The sequence below is a fragment of the Culex pipiens genome, chromosome 2 (genome assembly GCF_016801865.2).
Source record: "Culex pipiens pallens isolate TS chromosome 2, TS_CPP_V2, whole genome shotgun sequence".
Taxonomy (NCBI): Eukaryota; Metazoa; Arthropoda; class Insecta; order Diptera; family Culicidae; genus Culex; species Culex pipiens.
The window spans coordinates 203180844-203207468 of NC_068938.1; the positions used below are offsets into that span (position 1 = coordinate 203180844).

The 26625-nt window shown below is 35.0% G+C and overlaps 2 protein-coding genes across 3 annotated transcripts in view; both read right to left on the reverse strand.

Moving 5' to 3' along the window:
* LOC120421843 (LIRP-like) overlaps positions 1 to 26625 on the reverse strand; it is a 368041-nt gene that overhangs the window by 95306 nt on the left and 246110 nt on the right. The window lies entirely within an intron of this gene.
* The window catches only part of LOC120421835 (protein O-mannosyl-transferase Tmtc3-like), a 469119-nt gene that overhangs the window by 52806 nt on the left and 389688 nt on the right, over positions 1 to 26625 (reverse strand). The gene's annotated exons all lie outside the window — the stretch shown is intronic.

Here is a 26625-nt window from a genome sequence, read left to right on the forward strand (position 1 = left end):
GTCCCATTTTGAGGTCATGTCGAGGAATTTCAGGTGCTCACTTCTTAAATGATAGATTATGATGTTAGGAACAATGTTTTCTTAGACAAGAAAAAATAATAAAATATTTTCTCGCACCCCCTAGTCGATTTACTTAAAAAAGTCACTTTTTTGAACAAATTTTCTAAAATCGCTTGGAATCAATACAAAAACTGTTTCGATCAGGTGTGTATTATCTTCAAACGATAGGTTTTTGTCCATAGATTAAGATGCACTACCAATATTGGACCAAAATTTAAGATTTTGGACTCTCCCAGGCGGATTTGTGTCGAAAAAATCGCAATTTTTCGAAACTTTTTTCAGAAATGCTCATTTAATTTAGGGTAGCCTATTTTTCCCAGTAAAACCAATGCATGCAACTTATAGGAAATTTCATGGCGAACATTTTTCCCTCTAAGAAAATCCAATTTCGACACTCCAGAGCCGAGATATTTGAGTTTTAGTGAGGAAAAAAGTGCTAATTTTCAAAATTTCTCAGGATTCAGAAGCAAGGCCTACTAATTACACGATGTAGCAAGCATATGTCTCTAAGGTCAGGGTATGCTTTTTTATAGTAATTTTGGCCGCTGAATCCGAATCTGAAATCAAATTTCGTGTAAACAGTGATGTTTTGGAGCTACACCCTTTTGGAATGCTATTTGCGTGTTTAAGATGCAGTTTTTGTAAATATTGCTCGGTTTGTTCTAGAGGTCGTATCGAGGTGCTCCGATTTGGATGAAACTTTCAGCGTTTGTTTGTCTATACATGAGATGAACTCATGCCAAATATGAGCCCTCTACGACAAAGGAAAGTGGGGAAAAACGGGCATTGAAGTTTGAATTTTCCAAGGATTTCGAATATGACAAAATTGAGACTAAAAAGTGCCGCTATGGATGCCTACAGGACAATAACTAACGTTGTAAAATGTTTGTTATAGAAAAATCGAAAAACTATGAGAAAAACTGCGATTGGCCAAAAAGTTATTACCGTAGGCTTATAGTCCATGAAATTCCCTAACTTTTGAACTTAAAGAGTATGGGTGTTGCTGGCTGATATTGAGAGATATTGAGGTTTAAAAAAAAACATTTTTAACAGTAATTTGCAAAAGCTTTCGAATGCATCTAAGAGAAGTTGGAATTGATGAAGTTTTACTAAAATGGACCTCAAACTTCAATGCCCGTTTTACCCCACTTCCCTTTGTCGTAGAGGGCTCATATTTGGCATGAGTTCATCTCATGTATAGAAAAACAAACGCTGAAAGTTTCATCCAAATCGGAGCACCTCGATACGACCTCTAGAACAAACCGAGCAATATTTACAAAAACTGCCTCTTAAACACGCAAATAACATTCCAAAAGGGTGTAGCTCCAAAACATCACTGTTTACACGAAATTTGATTTCAGATTCGGATTCAGCGGCCAAAATTACTATAAAAAAGCATACCCTGACCTTAGAGACATATGCTTGCTACATCGTGTAATTAGTAGGCCTTGCTTCTGAATCCTGAGAAATTTTGAAAATTGGCACTTTTTTCCTCACTAAAACTCAAATATCTCGGCTCTGGAGTGTCGAAATTGGATTTTCTTAGAGGGAAAAATGTTCTCCATGAAATTTCCTATAAGCTGCATGCATTGGTTTTACTGTAAAAAATAGGCTACCCTAAATTAAATGAACATTTCTGAAAAAAGTTTCGAAAAAATGCGATTTTTTCGACACAAATCCGCCTGGGAGAGTCCAAAAACTTAAATTTTGGTCCAATATTGATAGTGCATCTTAATCTATGGACAAAAACCTATCGTTTGAAGATAATACACACCTGATCGAAACAGTTTTTGTATTGATTCCAAGCGATTTTAGAAAATTTGTTCAAAAAAGTGACTTTTTTCAGTAAATCGACTAGGGGGTGCGAGAAAGTATTTTATTATTTTTTCTTGTCTAAGAAAACATTGTTCCTAACATCATAATCTATCATTTAAGAAGTGAGCACCTGAAATTCCTCGACATGACCTCAAAATGGGACAGGCTACTGTACAGACATCGCTCAAGTATTTCAGAACAAGAGTTCTCAAAAATCAGACTTTGAGTTCCGGATTTCGGGCCAAAATTCAATCGAAAGAGCGCATTTAAACCTTCAATTTAGTAATAGGATTTTTTTTTCTGGGACGACTCCTCGCCGCGCACGATTTTTTTAAGATTTCTGAGAAAAGTGTTTTTCTAAAAGCAAACCGTAAACCTTTCTTTTGTAAGAAAGGCAAAAATATAAAAATTGTGGAATCAAGACTAACATTAAAAATAAATCAAATATTCAATATTACGCTCTTTTCAAATGTTAGAGTTGATTAGATGTTTTTTTTTATTTATCTAAAAGATGAAAATATAAAAAAAGAAGATTCAAAGTTGGTTCATTAAAGATCAAATAAGTTTTGTTTCATAATATAATTTTTATCAAAAAAATTATGCCTTTTAAGAATTTATAAGATTTTTCTGAAGCCCATGAAATTTAACTGAATGTAATGATTTGGTTTAATAGTCTGCGTAGAAATATGAATTTTAAGGCATTTTTTTTAATTTACAAGATTTTGCTACATATTGGATTTGATTTTATAAGTAACATACGAAGAAGATGATTGAAACATCGAAGATTTTTTTATTGGGCTCAGAAATCTTTCAAAATGTCGAAGAAAATTCAAGTTAATTTTATCATATTGTCCAGGAAATACGTCTTAATCATGTTTTTATTTAGAAATAAAAAAATAAATAGAAGCGAAGCAAAGAAATTTTTTAAACTTTTTTCGAAGGCTTGACAGTAAAAGAAATAATCGGAAATTGTGGAAAAATAAAATTGGTTTTGGTCAACGAACCAACATTGATCCAAACAAACTTTGGACGAATTGTTCCACACACTTTTGACTAGTCCTTACGAAATCTAGGTCGTCCACAAATCTCTCTTTTAATTTTCGCTTGTATTTGCCCATCGTTCACTTGCACGTGTGTCCCTTAAGCACACAAGTACCACAAAACTAGCATCCCACCCAGCGCTCTGCTCATTCTCAAAACCTACGCTCCAAAGGGACTCTAACTCATCCGACAAACAGGCTCTGAGCTCTCCAAATCGTCCTAGTCCATGACGAGCTTTCAGAGAGCTGCAGCACATTTGCATACATCCAGGGGACAGGTTTCCCAGTGAAAATAATCTGGTGGCGGACTCGTATTCATTGTGTTGTCATTTTCGGTCCCCTTCCACAGCCCCACTGTGATAAGGATAAATGTCGTCTGACTGGATGTTACTGCCACTTTTCGGGCTCTGCTGAACAGCAAAAGCAGAGTTTGTTGAACTTTGAGGGGGGAAAATAGCTAGCAAACCGTGAAAATGTACCACGTTAAAAATATGGCATGCAAAACGAACCGAAACGAACTGGTCCGAACTCTGCAGCGGAACTTTTTTTTTTCGGGGGGCTGCAATGTCAAAACTTTACTGACAGCACCATGTTGAATCTTCAACGGCGGAATTTTATTTTTCCTCGCAACATGCAGACAAAAGCAGGGAGAGAAAAAAAAACATAATAAATTACATTGCGTGACAGCGCGATGTTTTTGCATGCTTGTGGCGAAAATTTAATAATAGCGTCATTTAAACTCACGAAAAGTTTTTTTTTTGAAGTACCACGCTGCTCCACGGAATTAACAACCAAGTCGGAGTAACTTTCCCCTACGCCGTCATCTGCACCTAATTTGAATTTCCCTACCAAAAATTCGCAAACAAACTTCCAATGGGCACCACCATTGCCAATCAACTGGAGATTTTCGATTCCGCATAATAGTGTCACCTGCAGTGGAATCAAACTTCCCTCTCGTTTGAAAATCTCCCTCCCCGGAAATTTTCCCCGAATAAAAGTGAACAACTTTTCCCAGCACACCAAAACTTGGCTGACATGCAATTTCAAGTTTCATGATTTATTTCTCTCGGTGTGCAGTTCTCCACCAGCAGCGAACTAACCCTTGGCCGCTCAAAATTGAAAAGTGCACCCGCATTACAACGCCATTGCCGCCTTTTTGGGAGCTTTGTGGGAAAGTTAGTTTGGTTTCTGGAGCTTTCTGCATTATCATCATCACCGCGGTGTTATGCATGACCCTCGGAGGAGTTTCTTTCTGTTCGATGCACATTTGGCTTGAAATGCATAGAAGTGTGTTTAAGATGTTTAATTGTGTTGAAATCTGATGAAGCTTAATTTTGCAAAATTAGCTCCAAAAGGATCACAATTTTTAAACAAGTTGGTGTCCAATTTAAAAAAAAATGCGGGAAGTTTTCGGAGGGCCTCGTGGCGCGGTGGTTAGCGGCTTCGGCTGCCGATCCCAATGTTGCTATGGGGCGCGGGTCCGATTCCCGCCTTATCCTCCTGGCCTTCTATCGGATGGGGAAGTAAAACGTCGGTCCATTTGCGTAAAAGAGGTTTAGGGTGACTCACCACACATAACCTTCGTACGCCTAGAAATGAGCAGAAACTTGCAACAGAGCCCACAAAAGACTCGGGGTTCGTTAAAGTGGATTGCTCTGCTTTTTTTTTGGGGGAAGTTTTGAAAATTCAATTAAATTTTATTCTTAAATTCCTCTACGTTATTTTTCACTTCATTCTGATACTTATTTTAGATTTTGGATCTCCAATTTGTTTTTACGTAAAAAAAAATCCAGTATTTAGGAGGATATTTTGAGCAACATTTGTGCTTCGAAAAACTTTACTTCTATTGTTTTGTTTTCGTGTTAAATTATTAGTATTTAAAATTTAATTTATCTTGTTTAGCTTATGTTAATTTCTGATAGTATTCGGCCTGTTCTACCACCTCCTATCATACCCTTTTTACCATTTTAGTTTATTTATTTTTTTACAGTCACTTGTTTATTTTGCATGTTTTTACATAACAAATGTTACTGCATACTCATGTATGGTAAAAAAATATTGGAAATTTGAATGAAAAATACAGCCAATGTTTTCCACAAACAAGAAATAAGTTAAACTTTCCACCCTATTATTTTCTAAAATTTTAAGAGTTCTTTCATCAAGATTAGAGATCAAAAATTATTATTAGAATTTTATTAAATTTATATTTTGTATTAGAAAAAAAATGCAAAAATCATGTTAAATTATTTTCAAGTTGATTGCAAGAGACAAGTTAGGCGACAAAACAAAAATTTTAACAAGGGCGTCAAATTTTTACGGGTTTTGAATATCCCGGGAAACGGGAAAAATATTATTTCATTCCTGGGAAATTTTTAAAACACTCATAAAATTCATGATTTCATTATATTTGTTTTGTTTTTCAAGCTTAAAATCATAAATAAGTCTCTTATACACAGTAAAAAAATCATGGTAATGTCAGAACAAATGTGTAATTTTACCTCTGAAAATGTGTAATTTTAACACTTTTCTGGTGTAATGTCACTCTTTCAGAATAAATTGAGGTTAAATTACTACATAAAAGAGGTAATATTCATCCTTCCAATATTACACCTTCCAAATTTACACAATTTTTTACTGTGTAGATATATTTATTTTTAATTATGTGACATGACTAGAAAACCTTAATTTTTTTGAAATGTTTTAAATAAAAAAAATAAACAAATAAAATGATACCAGTCAATTGATATGTTGAGACTTTCATATTTTTTGATTTTATAGATATGGGGAAAATCGGGACTATTATTTACATTTACATTTATTTTTTAAATGATTTGTGTCTCATTTCCGGATTGTGATCTAAAAATTCAGAACTTGAAAAATTTGTTAAGTGCCCTTATCCTGAAAAAAAAATGCAATGATTAATGTAGCTTCGCTAGCAGACGGCGGTTTTAGCTGATTGCAGACTGGATTTCGCCATGTTAAGTGATGATTGTCAAGTTGCCTAGGAAAAGATAATCGGGAAAAGAATCAATTCCACCTGAACCAGATTCTCATCACCATGGCAGCCGTCCATTGCCGGCCGCTCCCATCTCCCCCGCGCACCAGGGACAAGGAAAGGGATTCGGAAGACGGGAAGTGTTGATGCTCCACTTTTTGAAGGGGACAAGGGAAAATCTCCACGGTGTCCCCAAGTTCGTTTCACCTGGAGTTTGACAGTTTTTAGGAAGGTGAATGGTGTATGGTTGCGACCATTGGCATACACAGCAAATAAAGTAGTAATCCAGCTGCGTGTAAAAGGCCTCGGTGTAAAATAAATTTTGCATTTAATATATGTAGCCCATCAGTATGGGAAACCTACTTGACCGAAATGTCAAGCTGATATATGTGTTTATCCTTACAGTTTTCCATCGGTCTGATGGCCGAGTGGGCTAAGGCGCCAGTCATTACTGTTGTAGCGTGTAATATTAAGTGTCTATTTTGACGAAGGTGATGTGCATGCTTTTGCATGCGATTTTACCATTGGATTTTTTGCTGTGTAGTGTGTTTAATGTCATACAAAAATCACACAATTGATTATAAATAGTTTCGTCATCAGGGGGTCATATTGAGTCTGGTACGAGATTGGGTCATACAAAAATGAAGAAATTTGTATGACCCAATTTCACCCCTGATGATGGTCTGAAATCAATTGTGCATGTTTTTTCGATGTTTTTTTTTAATTTTCATCTTTTTTTTGTGACTTGATTTTATTTTAGTTATTTTGAAGGGGAGAAGAATGGGGGGACTTTGAAATTGAATTAGCATTGGCCTTATTGAAAAACAATCAGAAAATAAGTTTTCATTAGATTTCAAATTATGATAATTGAAGAATTTTTTTCAGCCATTTAGAAAAAAATGTTTTAATAAATGAACATTTTGTGTTTGCCTTCCTCACTGAGGAAAAGCTATAAAATCACTCGAAAAATGAACTTTTTAATTAGACCTCCTAGAACCACCTTCATTTACCCGAGCAGACGGAAATAACGTGGAAATAACATTTTTTGATAGTTGAAAATACTAGACCAATAACATTTTATGTTATTTATAACAAGATTTGTTATTCGTCGTTATAATTTCTTTGTTATTGGATTGTTATTGTAATAACAGACTAATAACACTTTTAGTTATTCTTCGAACAAATCTTTTTTTATTTTTTTGCCTTTCTTACTAAAGAAAGGTATAGGTTTTACTTTAAGCCAGGACGTCATTTCCAGCTTCGTAAATATGTCGATTCAGCATGAATTTTAAACCGAAAAATCGCTAAAAAATCACACTGCATCGATTTTCGACGCTTCGTCGCCAAGTCGACAAGTTGTCAAGTTGAGCTTCGAATACTGGCGCTAGAATGCTGGCGCACATATGTGTTGGTTCGACTTGTACTCGTTTGTAGTAGCTTGTCTACCGATGTTTCCTTCAACATGTAAGATATCGTAGCTTTTCGGTTTCTTTTGTTCTGTCCGTTTTTGCATAACTGTCCAAAAACTTTTTTGACATAAGACATTCATCCGGGTACAAACAACTTGTTTCCCGTGTGCTCACAAAATCGCCTTTAAGTAGGCTTCATTTGTCGTTTCGTTTTATTTAACAGAGTTCATTGGATTCCAATAGGAGCTTTCGAAGCTTCTAAGCTTAATATCGTTTTCAAAGTTTTCAATGCTCGCGACGCCAATGGCTATCTACCTAAGGTATTGCGATTGAGTGTGTAGTGGTGCGGTTGTAAAAATATCTATCTCTGACTCTCTCACTTTCGTAGACGCTGAATGGCAAGCTTCCCACTGTGCGGTTAATGGCCTATCTACAATCACTTAACTTAGAAAATTTCACTTAGCTTAGGAGTTTGAATCAATGGAAATGAATCTGATCTTCTACAATGAAAAGGAATAAAATTAGAAACTTGACGTATGGTTTGGAAAATTTCAAAATCTACGGTAAGTTGACGTTTCCATATCAAAGGTAAACAAACAACTGCATAGCAACGTATATCAGCCCAGCAAATTTTCTAAGTTGATTGTTGGTGACGGCCGTAAGTTGTGTACATTTTCTAAGTTTTACTTTACTTAACTATTCTAAGCTAAGTGATTGTAGATAGGCCATAACTCGGTTTTGCTTTGCGCCTGCTTTGTTCGGTTTTTGGGCTCGTAAACCAAAACCGCGGTGTGTGTCGTCACTTGCGCATTGGAAGCTAAGAATTTGTACGATTAAAAATATTCGATAGGTGAAAATTGCGTTTTCAATTTCTTTTAGAAAACACATCATTAATAATACCTTGCTTTCATCATAAGATTTTTTGTATCAAGTCGATGTTGTGAATTGAGAGAAGTTATATTCTTTAGTAAGAAAGGCTCTATCTCACCCCTGGTGGGATTAAATCGGGTTTTTTTTATTATTTTTTGTTATTTTAACAACTAATCCGATCATCCCAATAACAGTTGGCGGTATTGTTCCTTAACCATTAATTTTATTCCAAAGTTGTTTTGGCTTTCAACCAATATCAGACCAATAACAAATATTGTTATCATAACATAAACTGTTATTAAACTCTTATGCAAAAATGGATTTTGCAAGAAGATTCCATATTACTTTCTGTTATTTAAACAGTATTTGTTATTGAAATGACATTAATTAAGTTATTAATGTTATAAACTTTTTGATTGCAAATTGAATTCAACTTCAAAATATGTTAGTTTACTTTCAAATTTCATGTTAATTAAAAAAATGTGTCCTTTAAAAAGTACTGGATTTTTTTTAGAGTACGACAATTATTTTCTGAACGGTCCTTAACATAACTTATAACTTTGCTAAAGACATTAAATCTGTCAAAAAATCTTTTCCCTAGTTACAGGTTTTCAAACATCCACAAAACATTATGCCATGGAATGCTGCTAAAATTGTATGGAGACTGGAATAAACAAACCAAAGATGCAAAATTTTCATAAAAGTTTCAGAAATTGCAAAATACAAAAAAAAAAACAAATCATGAAATAGGTCATTTCTTTAATGGTTTGTTTGAATTAACTTTTTACCTACCTCTTATCCTGGGCAGACGGGAATAACAAAATTCATGCCATTTCAATAACAAATATTGTTAAAATAACAAAAAGTGTTATGGAATCTTCTTGAAAAATTGATTTTTGCATAAGGGTTTAAAAACAGTTTATGTTTTCATAACAAAATTTGTTATTGGTCTGATATTGGTTGACAGCCAAAACAGCTTTGGAATAACATTTTTTGTTATGGAAGAATACCTACAACTGTTATTAGGATGATCGGATTAGTTGTTAAAATAACAAAAAATAATAACAAAGATTTGTTCGAAGAATAACTAAAAATGTTATTAATCTGTTATTATAATAACAGTTCAATAACAAAAAAATCATAACGACGAATAACAAATTTTGTTATTAATAACATAAAATGTTATTGGTCTAGTATTTTCAAATATCAAAAAATGTTATTCCCACGTTATTTCCGTCTGCTCGGGATTCTACAATTTTATGATAAAGTTTAGATTATTTTATTTCGGCTAGGTTCTCGCGGACGCGGATTTTTTAATTTTCACTGCATAGGTTAATTTTTTACTGCTTTAGTTATTTTTCCTGCAGCTTACAACTAAGAACTTACGTTTTTTTTAATGGGTGACTGTTCCGTGTACAAATTGCAATCTTTCAACTACAATTCGAATTTTTAAATCAGAAAATGTTGTAAAATGCTGCTTAAACTAACTTCTTCCCACAGTGCTTTTAGGGTTGCACCAAATTCGCAAAATGAAGCATCTAGCACCAGCCAAATCAGAGAGCGAAAAAAAAAACTTTTATTCAAATCCAGATTGGGTGGTGAACCTAATAGTTTTGCCCCTTCGGTTTCCTGCTGACGACCGTGGGAGCCGGGAGCTTTTCGGTTCGAGATTAGAACGGTGCGAGAACTTTTCCTTTTTATTATTTTCCCAAGCTGAACCAGGAGCATTTTTTCTCCTTTCGATTTTAGCTCTACGTGCACTACTTGAATGCAATTCTTGTGCTCTCCCGATTGGGGCATTTCAAAGGGCGCTCGTGGCACGTGGAAAGTTTGAAATGTTGATTTATTTCCAATTTTGCGTGCTGTGCTTGCGAGTGAAATATATGGATTATTTGGCAGGGGGGGCGAATGAACAGAAAAGTCGTTTGTTTGGAGGACAAATTTGCATCGATAAGATGAGAAGCAGCACCGTTGAAAGGAGGAGTTCAAAAGGTTTAATCAATAGAGTCTAGGAGGAGCTCTGCTGTTGTGATGAATTCGATCGAAATAAGTCCCCAAACGCTTCTGGCTTACCAATAACAACCACTAATTAGGTCATAATCGGCTCAACGAATCCTCTGAATGTCTTTGCGAATCAACAGAAGTCTCGATTTCTCACCATTTCAGAAGAAGTTCCCACAATCACACACACACAGTTGAGTTGACTCCAAATACCGCAACTTCAGTCTTCTGAGCTCAACCGTGAATTCCGGTTCCAATCCCAGGGTGGGAGACAGTCTAAGGCGGAGAAGCAAACACGTGTGTCTGATGTGGTGCCACGTGTGTCTGCTCCTAGCGAACATGAGGGGGAATTTATTTCAATTAGCCTCATGAAAGCAAAATCCTTGGACTTTGGTTCTCCACGGAGCAAATAAACCCAGGAAACAGCAGGACTCTGGCCACCTTCAGCAGCTCCTTCCACCCACAGCCTTGGGAGCAAATGGAGCCGGCCAAAGCCTGGTAGCATTTATGGCAATTACTTTTCAATCTTCTGTCTGATTTAGCATCTTCTCCGAGTGGGTGGAACGTGATTTGCGCATCTTCGGTGTGTCCAGTCAGACAGGCAAATGCCCAGTTGCTCGGCAAACATACGATTCCAGCTCCCAAGTTAGGGGCACTAGGAGGTATGTGCGCCATTTCGGAAAGAGATTTTTGTGGGACATGAAAGTTTTGTAGTTGAAATAAGTCCTATTTAAATAAATAAAAAAAACTCGACCATATTTAAGAAAGTGTTCAAAAAAATCTGTCTCTTTTCAACCTTCCTTCCAAGAATCCCCGGAAGCAAAACGAGACCGTCAACTATAACGAGATCATTCAAGCCTCGGTAACCTCCCGCACAGTCCACCAGCCACCACAAACACCGGCAATGGCGTTAATGGGTGGAGAAAGCCTTTAAATCCGATGAATTATTCACGCAATTGCAAACAACAATCGAATCCGGACGACGCCTCGGTTTGAAGCAACTTGATTTTTCCAAAGAAGAGCAAAGAAGAGGTGGAGGGGGCTGCCGTGACTAATTACCGGCGAAACGGAGCGGTGGGCGGTGGACGGCTTTTCTTGGATGACTTGACAAACTTAAGAGAGAGAGAGGGAGAGCGCCAACAGGCAGATAAAGCGACTGCTGGTGGCCGTAAATGGTTATTAAGTTATTAGGAGGCGTAAGTGATTCGCGTGAATTGAGGGACGACATCCTTTCGGCGGAATCGATTTAATTATGTAGGGTGACTGAAGCTGTGAATGTTTTTTTTATTTCTTTATTTAATTTTTTTATAATTTTTTTTATAATCATTTTTTTATTTATTCTTAGTAGAATATTTATTTGTAGAAAATTGTTTCTAGAATATAGGAATTTTGAACTTTTTTTTATTTCAGTGTAAGAATGTTGTCAAAGCGAAAAACGCTTGATTCTCGAAATTTTTAAGTTAAGTCGTTCGGGAAATAGAAATTGGAGAGATATAACAAAATTCTAAATATTCGTTGCAATTACGAGTTTACAACTTGAAAATTGCGAATTTATTTATTCTTGATTAAAAATAAATTATTGTAGGTTTAACTTAATGATTAAAAATAAACTCATGTAATTATTTTTTGCTATGGTTCGAGCACAAGTAAAAAAATATTCTGTATTATAAAACACTCACAAAAAAGCTATGTTGTCTCAGAAACTTTTGTCATAGAAACTTTAATAATAATTATTTTCAACTTTTTTAGCTGTTTTTTTAATTTCCTTCCGGTATTATATCTGGAATTAATCAGGAGAAATGAGACGACATGATTTTGCACAATGTTTTTATTAATTTTATTAGCTATTAGAACGGGCACAAAACAATCAAATTAGTACTTCAATTGCCAAATTGGACTTCTAAAAAATGCTGTCTATTTTCAGACTATAAGTCAAATTTTTCTCAGATAACCGTATTTAAAAAATGCTGAAAACATCAAATCCATTTTATACGAGAAAGGATACAGGATTTGAGCCAAATAAAAACATAAATAAGTATTCATTTTGAAAAAGAGCGAAAGAGCCGTTTAAAATAGCCGCTGATTTTGTTGAGCGAGCGAAAATGATCGGCTCCTATAAAGAAGCGGTTTTGCCCACCTCTAATTCAAAAAGAGAATGTTCGGCTGAAAAAATCATTCTAGGATAAATCTTAAATGAGAAATTTGGACGTTCAAAACAGCTTAATGTATAATTTGGAAGGTTGTATATTGGAAGGTTAAAATTAAAAAATAATTATTATTTGATGTAATTTTTCTCATTTAAGACAGAAAAAGTTGCATGACAAATTTTATAGGTAAAATTACATATTTTTGTATCGCAAAAATATACCCATTTCCAGGTGTAACATTTCTTTTTTTACTGAAAAAGACAAGACATATTTAAGTAGATATTTTTTCTTGAATTTCATTTTTTTCAATAATAACCCCTTAATCCCAGATTTTCTTGCATTTCACAATTTTCACGATTTCACAATTCTAGGATTTTTTCAAAATTTAAGCATCGAAATTAAAAAAAATCAAATATTTCACATTTTTTTTTCAAATATTAATTTCGTTGAAAATATATCCACTTATAAACATATATTTTTTTTTAATGAAAAACAAAATTGTACTGTAAGGCTTCATCCATAAAGTACGTCACGCTAAAATCAGCCACAATTTACCCCCCCCCCCTCCCCCTCTTTGTCACACTTTTTCTATATTTATAACATGCAATGTCACACTTGCTCAGACTCCCCTCCCCCCCCCTAGAGCGTGACAAACTTTATGGATGACGCCTAAGTATTGTATTTTGTTTATTTTATCACATTAAATTGAATTAAGCATTTTGCGGTTCATTCCAAATGTTGAGTTTAGGAACCATATATTGGTAATATGTCAGTGAAACATTGGGACGTTTTTGGTGAAGTCTTCATTGCTTTTTTTGTAAAAATTTATAAAGCATTAATGGATAATTTTTACTTAAAAAAAAACTAATCTAAAAATTAGTTTTCAATATTTTTTTTTATTTCCAGGGACAAGAACATTGAATTTTTAGCAAAATATTTTGAAATTTTAAGTGAATATAAAGCTACAATCAATTACGTTAATCACAGTTTAGCTCATGCAAAACTATTTTAGGTATCAGTGAAATTTCCATGAACAATTTGGCAAAGAGTTTGATTTTGCAAAAAAAAAATCTGAATTTTCCATGTTCCGTGTAATTTCCGCGAAATTTTGTGTTTTCGAATAGTGGTCTCCGTGAAAATTGCATTTGCTTAACGTTAAAATATCTCTAAGCCAATATGATTATTTGAAATTCATGCAAACTTAAAAAATGGGGTTTCGATACATTGATCCTCTCCAAGTTAATTATTGCACAAAGTATCGGTTGTTAACTACATGGTTTAAAAATCATGATATTGTTCTTTGGTACATCTTCATCTTTTTTTAAAGTGGTTTTTTTTATCAGAAAATATATAATATTACTGTCATTAATTTCTTTCAACCCTTATAAAGGTAATATTACATCATCCTTGAGGTAATATTAAACCATCAAATTTTACAAAAAATATCGTAGTTTTTAAAGTCAATGCTAATTTAGTTAGTGTCTCCCCCCACTCAAATAAAAAAAAAACAGATTTTAAAAAATCATTTGTGCCAAAAATTAAAATTGAACTTGAATGTTGAAAAAAACTTGTAAATTTGTTAGTTTGTTTCTGAGTTTTTTTGGTCATGTTAGGTACTTTTGGGCTTTTTAAAAGCATACATTTGGGAACCAGAGATACGGAAAAGATGTTTTACTACGGGATAGTATGACACGAATGCCACATTATGGTAAAGTGTCAATAATAAACTATTATAATAATAATTACTACGGGATTTTCTCATGAATTCATTGATATTATAAAAATGTTGCCTCTGACGCAGTCGGCTTGGCTTCGATCCCAAACGGTCCCGGTGGCATTTTTCGAAACGAGATTTGTCTGACCACGCCTTCCGTCGGACTAACAATCCAAAGATCGTCAGTTCGAATCCCGGGGTGGATGGAAGCCTAGGTGTAAAAAGAGGTTTGCAGTTGCCTCAACAACCAAACCTTCGGACACCTAGTTTCGAGTAGGAATCTCGCAATCGAGAATGCCAAGGCAATATTGTAGAGCGAATTATACGATTTTGATTTTTATTAAAATGTTGACAGGTAATACAACTTTAACAGCTGTTTTCAATTCAAAAGCATTTATATTGGCTTCATGTATCAAATCTAGGTTTTTTTTTGCCACACCCTGTCCGGAGCCGATGGACAAAACCCAAAAAATTGTACTTGTCTAATGTGTACTTTAGAAAAGACCTTAATGTTTAGGAAATGTTATGCATCAGAATCCTTAGAAATTGATTTTTATTTTAAAAAAAAACTATTTACTACCAGTAGATTGACTTGATTTGGCCCATGTTTTTTTACCTTGCATTTGAAAAAAACTTGCTAAAACTTGTTCATAACAAGAATTTTATAATTATAATATAATTATTTTCAGAATTCAAACCAGACTTTCCAAGCACTTTAAACTTCCCTTTCTTTAAGAAAAAAACTCGCCCAAACCCGCATAAATCCCGTCTCTAATTTTCGTGATAAGTTTGTGTATCTCTACTGGGGGGGACGGATAACAAATGGCACCAACGGATGAAAGTTGGTCAACCCGGCGCCTCTTTCGCTCCGAAAAAAAGCGAGACAAATTTGCGCGGGGATTTTCAAGTGGGGAAACAACCATAACCAGCGAGAGCATATCTCCAGCTCGCCACCCACCCTCAAAACAGGGACCAACAACAACAACAAATGGGAACAAATTTACATTAGCTCTGCGGGCCAACTTTAGGACCCCCCAAACCAACAGAGCAGTCAACAGCAGCAGAAGGAACAGCTCCCCAGCTCGGTGTGCGGATTGTGGCTCCGAGATTAAACGGGAATAAACTCCCCGAGCTGCTGATGGGGCTGCTGGTTGAGGGGGGGAAAGTTGAATGAAAATAAAGTTTACTTGTTCGCAAGTTGAGGGAGGGGGGATTGGGTCGGAGGAAAAAAAAACGATGTCAGCTGACGAAAAATGAGCTGCCCAGGTGACCCGAGAAAGATTGTGAAAATTGTACTAATTTTTGACTTTTTGACATAAATTAGTTAAATTTGTTTAAAACAATGTAAACTATTTTTTGATTAATTTTATTTTTTATTTTTATTTGGACTTTTTTAAAGCGGCAATGAAAGATTCTCTGCTCGGGACTTGGTCAAGGTTTTGCTAAAATGGAAATCCACTGCACTTATGGGATAAGGGGATCGCATAAAGAACCTGGTGCAGCCACTACTGAAGCTGCGGATAAACTTAATGTTGCAGTTCTGCAGAAAAAAAGCAATGCAGCTGTATAGAAAAACCATGAAAAAGCTCACCCATGAGAATAGTCATTATGAACTGGACAAACAGGGGGAGATTGCGTCCCTCATTTTCTACTGAAAATTTAAGGACATGAATTTAATTTGGTGTTCCTTCCAGGAAACTTTCGCGGAAACCTCAATTTAAACCAAATGTCAACCATATTGATTACGTTGCAAAATGCCCCCTCTTCACTTACTAACCTATTCATGAAGAAGGCAAAATGCCTACGAAGACATCGTCATCCCTCGGGGAAATCGATATTATAATCCATCATTTGAATAAATTGAAAACTCCACCGTTTTCGTTACTGACAAGCCTTTAAGCTGATCCGGGAGAGAGCAACCCTCGCCAAAATTGCCCTACATCTGCCCCGGCTGAGCTGGCACCATCAGACCCAACTTTTCAATCATATTTCACTTAATTGACTTGAGCTGCCACATTTTGTTTGCTTGTTGTTGGGAGAGAGGCCTGGGACCGGGTTCTCGTCGAGGATCACGTCTTCAATATGAATATTATACGCAAAATGGAGTCTGCGGACGTTGACCGTGATTGAATCGTGACTGTGACACCTAGATGGCGTCACCCTACTCTGCTGTTACAGGAAGGATTCTATAGCAGGGAAAGACAACAAAAAAGATGAAATAAAAAAGTAAGGTTTTTTATAAATGTTATATTGTTGATAACAAATGTGTTAACGTATATTCAACAATTTTTATTGATTTTCGACAGACTTTCTTGCCAAGTAGTCCAAATTACTATCTTTTTCTAAATTGACAGTTTTCTCATAGAAAAATCAAACAAATATTGGAAATTTGCAGCAAATCTAAAAGACACATGTCGCCACCTATGAACAAATAGCGTAAACCTATTATTTTTTGAAAAAATGTGTTTTTTCCTTCATAAACAACATTTTTATAAAACTTATGCCAGATTCGGATGAGAAAAATCATTTCCAACAATTTGGTGTACTACTTTCGAATATTTGTTTGATTTTTCTATGAGAAAACTGTAAATTTAGAAAAAGATAGTAATTTTAACTATTTGGCAAGAAAGTCTGCCAAAAATCAATTAAAATTGTTGAATATACGTTAACACACCTGTTATCAACTAGGGGAAATTCTCATATATTTGGCAGGTTAAGCACTCGCTCCTAACTCCATCCAATTTGCTGATTTTCACTATTTAAACAACTAATTTTGCAAAACTTTTGATAGAAACTTGCTTGCTCACTTCTTATTGAGCTATTTATAACTCGATTTCAGTTGAAAACGCTTTTAATGAGCTGTAATTGAATGTCAAAGTGCTGATATGACAACATTAGAGGCACGCTGGAATTAGATGCTGTTCCCCTATATAACTATTTATTTCATTGATATATACGGGAAACTCATTTTTTCGTTTTCCAAAACATGTTTTTGAAGAAAAAGTTCACAAATTTTTGCGCGCCCAAATATTGATGTTCATTATTTTAAAGTAAAATTTTTTCTCGTCTTTTGCAACCAGTTTCATTAAGATTGATGCAGAGAATCATGGAAAATAAGCGATTTTGTTCTTCAATCCAGCAGAAAGGAATACGATTTTTGGCAAGTAACCTCATTTTGGCGCCACCTACATTTGAAACACAATCGCGCTGCAAAACCTCAATAGGCTGAGAAAAATGTTCAACATATTTCTTAACAAAATTTGTAACCATTGAAAAATGTGTTTTTCTCAGTGATACTCATTCAGCCTTTATTTTTCAGTTGACGTTATCCCGGATACATTTGGATCGTTTTTGTGATTTGGTTTTGCTCTTTTCAATGATTTTAACTGTGAAAATTCAAAATTAGTCATTCTATTTGAAAGCATCCAAAATAAATGTTTTTCGAGAAAAACTAGAAAAACGTTTTTTTAATACTGAAATTTTCATAATTCGCAATAAGGATATCAAACGTCGCAAAATTCTTCAAAGATTTGCACTGTATGGCAAATTTCAGAGCAAATTTTAAAATTTTCGATAAATGCCCCTGATTTTCTTATTTGAACATTTTGTATAAAAAACCCAAAATTTAGGAAGCAAGTAATGCAGTAATTTTTGATATAATCAGGAATTGCATTGTGTTTCATGTATTTCTATAATTGCTTAGTAATCCCGCATTAATATGATTAATTGCTAACATTTCTAGAAAGTACTGGTTTTTTTTTAAGAAATCTGGCAACACACATTGAGGTAAGATTTTTTTCCGTTGCAAACAAAAGTGTTACAAAAAATCAGGGGGCAAAAAAATTAAAAAATTAAAAGCTTCAGAACTTCAGGCATGACATTATACTGAGCCTGCATGAAGACTGTTCAAAGTTACTGAAGAAGTAGCTTCAACAAATTTTGAAAAATATATTTATTATCAAATCGTTAATGAATAGGATTTTTTAAATACATCAATAAAAATTAGTTAGAATCGGAGAACGGACTGCATTATTGGATGCTTTGGACAAATCACACTAAAAACAGCAAAAATTTGTGTCTAGGTTACAAGTTTTAAGTGTTATTGAAGTAGAAATCATCAATATCTTCAGATTTAAAGGCATTTTTAGTAGAACAAATATCATAAGTGAACTTTCATAAAAAAAGATGTGTCATGCTCAAAAACGCGTTTCGGGGGCAACAAAAATGTATATTTTCAATGAAAAAACAATTTCTAAGGAATTATTAAGTTTGAATCTTTTTATTAATTTGAACTAAAAAAATTATGAGTTTCATTAAACGTTACTTAATTTTCGTTAAATAATCATGATCTGTATTTTTTCAAATCTAGAGTTTTTTTTAAAAGGACCTATTAGCTATTGTCTTTCATATGTGTGGGTCCTACCCTTTCAAAAAAAATAATAAAAAAAAATAACTCTGGAAATGAAACATTAGTAATGATAAATTTTACTTAAATAATTGAATTTGCTTACTTTTAGGCTGAAATTGGTAAGAAATATAGTGACTTTCAAAGTCACCTTGGATTAAAAAAATAACAAATTTCAGCGAATCTTTTTTCTTGAAGGACGATTGAAATAAATGAAAAAAGTACATAAACAAAGTGTGACCCACTAGGGTGTAATATGGTTGTATGGATAAAAATAAAATTGTTCAAATTTAGTGAGCACAACACTTTTTCAGTTCCTTTTGGGGCCCCACTATGGGCCATCTCCATACAAACAGGCGGCCAAATTATTTTTTTGCTTTTATATGTTTTTTCATACAAATTTGGGTAATTGTATGGTATTGAAATGATATACGTCGATTTTTATGACTTTTCATGTTTTTCAATAGTTGATTGTTTATAATAAATAGTCTTTTCATACATTTGCAAGTGCAACAGAATTGCGTATATGTTGTATTGCAAGTTTATATTATTAAATTATGGATAAGCTAATACATCCCCACTTTAAGGACACAACCCCTCCCTCCTGTTTCTTTCACCCCCCCCCCCCCTCTCCTCCCCTCCAACAAAAGCGTAATGTTAAGCGTAATAAATTCATTTTAAGTCAAATATTTATTATTTACTGCTGTGTGTTTCTTTTTGTGAGTCCATGCCATATAACTTGTTAGATTATAATCCAATCTTTCAAGTGATCTTAGTTTCATGTTTAGTATCAGTTAGCAAAAAAAAGTACTCGATTAACAAACACAAAAAAATATGATTTGTCAAAAAAATGCTCCAGTTATTCGATGAAAACTTCAGTTTTTGATTTAGAAACTACATTTTATCTATTAATAGTTTCAAAGCTTATCTCATTACCTTTCCAACGATGTATATTTGTCCTAGTAAAACATTTAAAATGGCTGAGCTATGTTAAAATTAAACAATCAGCCTTTTTTACGAAAAACGCTAGTTTTTTACTCCATTTTTTGACTTTCAGCTTGCGTATCTCCGTAACGAATAAACTTAGAGCTTTGAAAATTTGGATTTTTCTTAGTTAGAATGTTTACTTTCGAGAAAAAAATACCAAAAAATATTTGGAGAAGGTCACTTTTTTGAAACTTGGCCACCCAATGTACCCAATGAGCATGAAACGTGGATTTGATAAATATCAAAATCCAAAAAAATGGTTTTTCCTTTATAAATTTGTATGGAAAATTGAATCGCTTTGCGCAAAGTGAGGACTAAACCAATCGGTTCCAAACTTTGAGGAGTTGTTCAGGGCCCCAAAAGGAACTGAAAAAGTGCTGTGTTGGAAAATCGATTTTGATATTACACCCTAGTCAGCCAAGTTTGAATACTATAAGAAAAACAATTGAATCAATTCCTATCGATGTCCGGTTTACGGTATTTTGAAAACCTTTTGTTGCAAAATAGCTAGACTGGTGTAAAATGCAGTTCAAACCCCTTTTTTCATTCAAACGTTGAAATTTTGATTTCAATCATTAATATTTTTACACCCCCTCCTCCCTTTCGTTCTATAACTTTGGGCAGAATCGAATTACATAAATTACAAGCAAAAATATATATCCTTATGTTCATAATATATATTTTTATAAGCTAAAAAAAAATATTATAGCAAGAAGTGCATATGGGTCATTCCACCTGAAGTGTGCAAGAACAAATGCAAATTTGAAAATTACCATCCCCGATTCTGCTCAAATCTAGCAGAGCTTGAGACTACCAAAACATGCAAAAATCCCGAATTTCATCCAAATCGGTCCCCCACAATTTTTGTACCTCCCCAAAAATCGACTTTTTTGCGATTTTTGAGCGAACCTCCTAGTTTCAAACGGCGATAGCTCAGGAACCACAAATCTTCCAAGGTCGGTCTTAGCCTCAATTTTGAAGGAAATTGGACGTAGAATCCATTTCCGAGATCAAAATTTTGATTGATTTATTTTTTCTATCTTTCTACACCCCAACTTATTTTTTTTTTATTTGACCTCATCATCGCATTCCCCGATCAATTTTACATAAGAATCACTTATCGACAGAAATGAATATGTTTCGTTCCCGAGATATAGATTTTTTTTATTTTTTTTTTCGAGCTGAACCATTCGTCATAGCAGGGTTGCCAGATCAGCTTTGAGGAGAGATGATTGAATAAAAGTAAACAAATCGGCAATTCACTTCCTTCATTTGGGCTCCCTACCCCCAGAATCAGCCTCTCAAATTCGGCATTTTGACCGTGATTGACAGAAGGCTTAATATTGTGCGCTCCGCTTTAGGTACTCGGCTGCTTCCAGCTTGTACGATGCCCTTCAAAAGTGAAGATTGACAGCTGGTGGCGCCAAACTAATCAACCTTCTCCCGTGAAAGGGTCTGCCGGTGAATAATTCACGTGAGATGTATGTCCGGACATCAATCGGCGACGAAAACGGTCAGCAGAGCCGGTTCACCGAATTAATGAAAGGCCGTTCCGGCCGAGTCGAATTGCGTTCGGTAATCAAGTTGATGAGAGCATTTATTACAGTCTCGGGAACGGGGCTGCTGGCGCTGGCCTAGCCTGGCAGCACTGACTGACGTAAGAGTAATGAGTTGGAATGATCGGTTTCCGATGAGATTTCAACGGGAAAATTAAGGGGGGGGGGGATTTTTCGTGGGGGATTTCGAATTGATCACCTTTGCTCAGGGAAAACGGGTTTTGATAGTGATCAAAAAGGGGTTTGCTAAATGACCACTTTGGGAGATTGAAAACGAAACAATCGAGAGTTCAATAATATTATCAAAAATCAAAAATCAAAATAAAATTATTCGCTCTACAGCATTGCCTAGGCGTTCTTGATTACGAGATTCCTACTCGAAACTAGGTGTCCGAAGGCTTGATTGTGGAGGCAATTGCAAACCTCTTTTTAAACCTTAGCTGCCGGGATTCAAACTGACGACTTTTGGATTGTTAGCCTACCAGCGAGACAGGACCCAGGGAGACGACTCCTATACCTGGATTGAGCTAACGACCTAACCTCTAAGTTAGACGGCGTGGTCGTGGTTAGAGGCGTGGTCAGACAAATTTCGTCTCGAAAAATGCCACCGGGACCGTCTGGGATTGAACCCAGGCCGTTGTTTCTGGACAAATTTAATTTTAACAACATTTTATGCCAAAGCTAACATAAGCAAGTAATAATAATATCACAATACTATTAATTCTTTGGGAAACTATCGTGTGTTTGTGAGTAAATAAAGAGATCATATCAGGCAAATGGTAGCAAATACAGGCCAGACTTCATTATCCGAAGTTTCGATTATCCAAAGTTCGATTATTTGACGGTTTGTTTAAGAGTTCGGATAATCAAATCATGAGAAAAATAGTTTTTTTTCGTATTTTTTTATTTTCTTGCTTTTAAATCAAAACGACACCATTTTAGTTAAATTTTAATTGTTGTTAGTTGAAATTTCCAAATGCATTTTTTTAATCGCCATTTTGGCCGCCATCTTGGATTAAGAAATTCTTAATCACATTAAAATTGTTTAGAGGCCATTAACTAACTTTAGCTCAACAGTCACAAATAAGACAACGAAAAAAAAAGTTTTTTTGCAATTCCGTCTTGAAATTACTTACTTTTCCTGTCATTCTTGAACGACGAAAAAGCCTACTTTTCTGTACCAAAAATAACAGAATCGAATAGCAACACATTTCAAAATAAATGCTGAAAAGTTCTACTTTTCAGCACTGAAATGGGTGCTGAAAAGTTGAACTTTTCAGCACTTGTTTCGAAAAGTGACACTTTTCAACATTTTTTTGATTTAAACGATTTATTGACAAAATACATGAAAATTTGACTTAAAATTTCACTCAATGGGTGTTTTTCGGAATTGCAAAAAATGTTGTTTGGAACTTGTTGCAAAACTGGATTTTTTCAGCACTCTTCGTATTTATCCAACTCGGTGAACCTCGTTGGATAAATGTACGACTCGTGCTGAAAAAAACCTCTTTTTGCAACTTGTTGCATAAACTACTATTTTGCAATTCCGTCGTGAAACTGCTTACTTTTCCTGTCATTCTTGAACGACGAAAAAGCCTACTTTTCTGTACCAAAAATAACAGAATCGAATAGCAACACTTTTCAAAATAAATGCTGAAAAGTTCTACTTTTCAGCACTCAAACGGGTGCTGAAAAGTTGAACTTTTCAGCACTTGTTTCGAAAAGTGACACTTTTCAACATTTTTTTGATTTAAACGATTTATTGACAAAATACATGAAAATTTGACATACAATTTCACTCAGTGTGTGTTTTTTTGGAATTGCAAAAAAATTTGTATGAAACTCGTTGCAAAACTTGATTTTTTCAGCACTCTTCGTATTTAGCCATTTCGGTGAACCTCGTTGGATAAATGTACGAGTCGTGCTGAAAAAATCCTCTTTTTGCAACTTGTTGCATAAACTACTATTTCGTGATTCGATTATTCAGAATGAAATTTTGCGAGGCCTTCGGATAATCGAGTCTGGACTCTATCAGAATATTATAGTTGGAAGAAAAATCTAGTTTTATAATTGTGATACGTTCTCTAGATAACCAAAAAAAAAAAATCAAACCATCCACATTAACGACCCCCGGGTCTTTTGTGGTCTCTGTTGCAAGTTTCTACTCGAACCTAGGAGTCCGAAGGCTTGAATGGGGAGAGCACCCAAACCTCTTTCTACTCCAAGGAACCTTCCACTCCAGTGTTTGAACTGACGACCTTTGGATTGCGAGTCCAACCACCGCCAGCGATTCCACCGGAGTAGGCTTGGTTTGGTGTGTTGTTTGTACTTATGGCATGGAGACAACTCCTACACCTGGAATGACTTAACGGCCTAACAACCAAGGCCGGGACTGACATTTTACTTCCTCATCCGATGGAAGGTTGCAGCAGATGGGAATCGAACCCAGAATCATCCGCTTAAAAAGCGGACAGCGTAACCATTCGGCCACGCACTGCCACTTCTCTAGATAACTATTTCCCTGGAAACTTATCCTCACAATGTACCATTTTTATACAAGTTATTTTTGATGATTAAAAGTTCTCATACATTCGTTGCTTAAAAATATAAAAAAAAACGTATAATTATTTTAATAAACAAGGTGGTCAAATTCTAACCTCTCCTAAAAATTTGATAAAAGGTTGTTCAAAAATTTTAACAAATTCTACAAATTAAAAACGTCGTTAAAACATCTCATAGAAAATTACACAGCAATAAACTAGTAAGGCCCGTGTGGATCAATCGGACCGCGCACTGGACTCACAATCCAGAGGTCGCCGGTTCGAATCCCGCGGCGGGCGCTCTAAAATTCTTTGTGTAAATATGGGTATTCGGCGCCGTCGCTCCGTGCCATACTTTCATACACCTAGGAGCCCAGGGCGGCGAAGTCCTTGTAGATAAAAGGAAGACACTAGTGGTTGGTACTAGCAATGGTGGCCGACAGCTATAAAGTCAACTTCGTTTTTTTTTAAACTAGTAAGGCAGCTGCGTGTAAAAGGCCTGAGTGTAGGTAAATCAAATATCGAATAAGGGTAATTCTCCGCCAACTCACACAGCAGTTGCCCCGACCCCTCTTCGATTTGCGTGAAACTTTGTCCTAAGGGGTAACTTTTGTCCCTGATCACGAATCCGAGGTCCGTTTTTTGATATCTCGTGACGGAGGGGCGGTACGACCCCTTCCATTTTTGCACATGCGAAAAAAGAGGTGTTTTTCAATAATTTGCAGCCTGAAACGGTGATGAGATAGAAATTTGGTGTCAAAGGGACTTTTATGTAAAATTAGACGCCCGATTTGATGGCGTACTCAGAATTCCGAAAAAACGTATTTTTCATCGAAAAAAACACTAAAAAAGTTTTAAAAATTCTCCCATTTTCCGTTACTCGACTGTAAAAAATTTTGGAACATGTCATTTTATGGGAAATTTAATGTACTTTTCGAATCTACATTGTCCCAGAAGGGTCATTTTTTCATTTAGAACAAAATTTTTCATTTTAAAATTTCGTGTTTTTTCTAACTTTGCAGGGTTATTTTTTAGAGTGTAACAATGTTCTACAAAGTTGTAGAGCAGACAATTACAAAAATTTTGATATATATACATAAGGGGTTTGCTTATAAACATCACAAGTTATCAGGATTTTACGAAAAAAAGTTTAAAAAAAGTTGGTCGTCATCGATCATGGCCGTTCATGGTCACCCGCGACAGACACGGACGACGAAACAAAGAGAAACGCAAAAAGTAACTTTTTCAAAACTTTTTTTCGTAAAATCGTGATAACTTGTGATGTTTATAAGCAAACCCCTTATGTATATATATCAAAATTTTTGTAATTGTCTGCTCTACAACTTTGTAGAACATTGTTACACTCTAAAAAATAACCCTGCAAAGTTAGAAAAAACACGAAATTTTAAAATGAAAAATTTTGTTCTAAATGAAAAAATGACCCTTCTGGGACAATGTAGATTCGAAAAGTACATTAAATTTCCCATAAAATGACATGTTCCAAAATTTTTTACAGTCGAGTAACGGAAAATGGGAGAATTTTTAAAACTTTTTTAGTGTTTTTTTCGATGAAAAATACGTTTTTTCGGAATTCTGAGTACGCCATCAAATCGGGCGTCTAATTTTACATAAAAGTCCCTTTGACACCAAATTTCTATCTCATCACCGTTTCAGGCTGCAAATTATTGAAAAACACCTCTTTTTTCGCATGTTCAAAAATGGAAGGGGTCGTACCGCCCCTCCGTCACGAGATATCAAAAAACGGACCTCGGATTCGTGATCAGGGACAAAAGTTACCCCTTAGGACAAAGTTTCACGCAAATCGAAGAGGGGTCGGGGCAACTTTTCCCGATTTCGTGTGAGTTGGTAGAGAATTACCCATAATTGTATGAAATTTCATTTAATTTTACGCCCAAAATATGTTGCCTATAATTATGCAAACCATTCTTGACTGAGCGCTAATCCTTCTCACTCTTCAACGGTCTGATAGCCGTGTAGGCTACTCTCTGTGAGTGTTTAGTTTGAAATATTTTTTGATCTGGAAGAATATTAAATGCTTAGAAAAATGTTCAAATTTAGACTTATTCTCATCAAACTTATAAAAACTGCTTATTTTTGCAAAAATAAATGCTAATAGATTTTTATGACTAAATCAATAATTAATTAATTCGAAAACAAATCATCGTAAAATTCTAAAAATCAAATAAAAAATTTGAAATCCAATAGCAAAACATAAAATTATTTAAGGGTACACAGCAATTAAGGTTGTCTTCTTATTCTAAAATTGTTGAACTTACGGACTCCACCTCAAATAATTTGATTATAAAAAATGACAAACTTTGTTGTAAATATTTATGGAAATTGTAGCTTAGGGGATAAATAAAAAAATATGGCGATAGTTTTTGTTGTTTTGAATATACTAAAATGTCTGTAACAAAATTCTGGGTGCAAAAGCTTTAGTTGATGTGCACGGTTAAAGTTTGGTTCGGTTAATAACATTTTATGTAATTTATAACAAGAATTGTTATTCGTCGTTATGATTTTTTTGTTATTGGATTGTTATTGTAATAACAGACTAATAACATTTTTAGTTATTCTTCAAACAAATCTTTGTTATTACACCCAACCGGCGGTCGCATGATTTTGATGCATGGCAGCATGAAAGTATATCAGAATCTGCATGAAAATTGTCCTCATGCATTTTTTGCGATATAGGGGTATGACATTTTTGCCCGTTACCGACAATTATCGACATTACCGACGGCAGATTGATTGTATTGCAGAAAAAAAACCTTAACAGAACGAGGATTGAACCATCAACTTCTAGGTTGCTGATCCGACACGCTACCACCGCGCCATGGACGCTTGATGAATGGTGAGGGACAGAGCGCGAACATAATGTTCTCTCTAGATTGATGCTCGGGGACGCGCCAGCATTCTATGTGTTGGTGAGAACTGCAGATCGCTGACGTGTTTACACGCGGGCAAAAATGATCTATGGGCTTGCTGCAAAAAATGTAATAAAATATAACATTTTCTGCAGCAAATTCACTGTTGCAGATTTTGAGATATATTTTTCGTTTGGG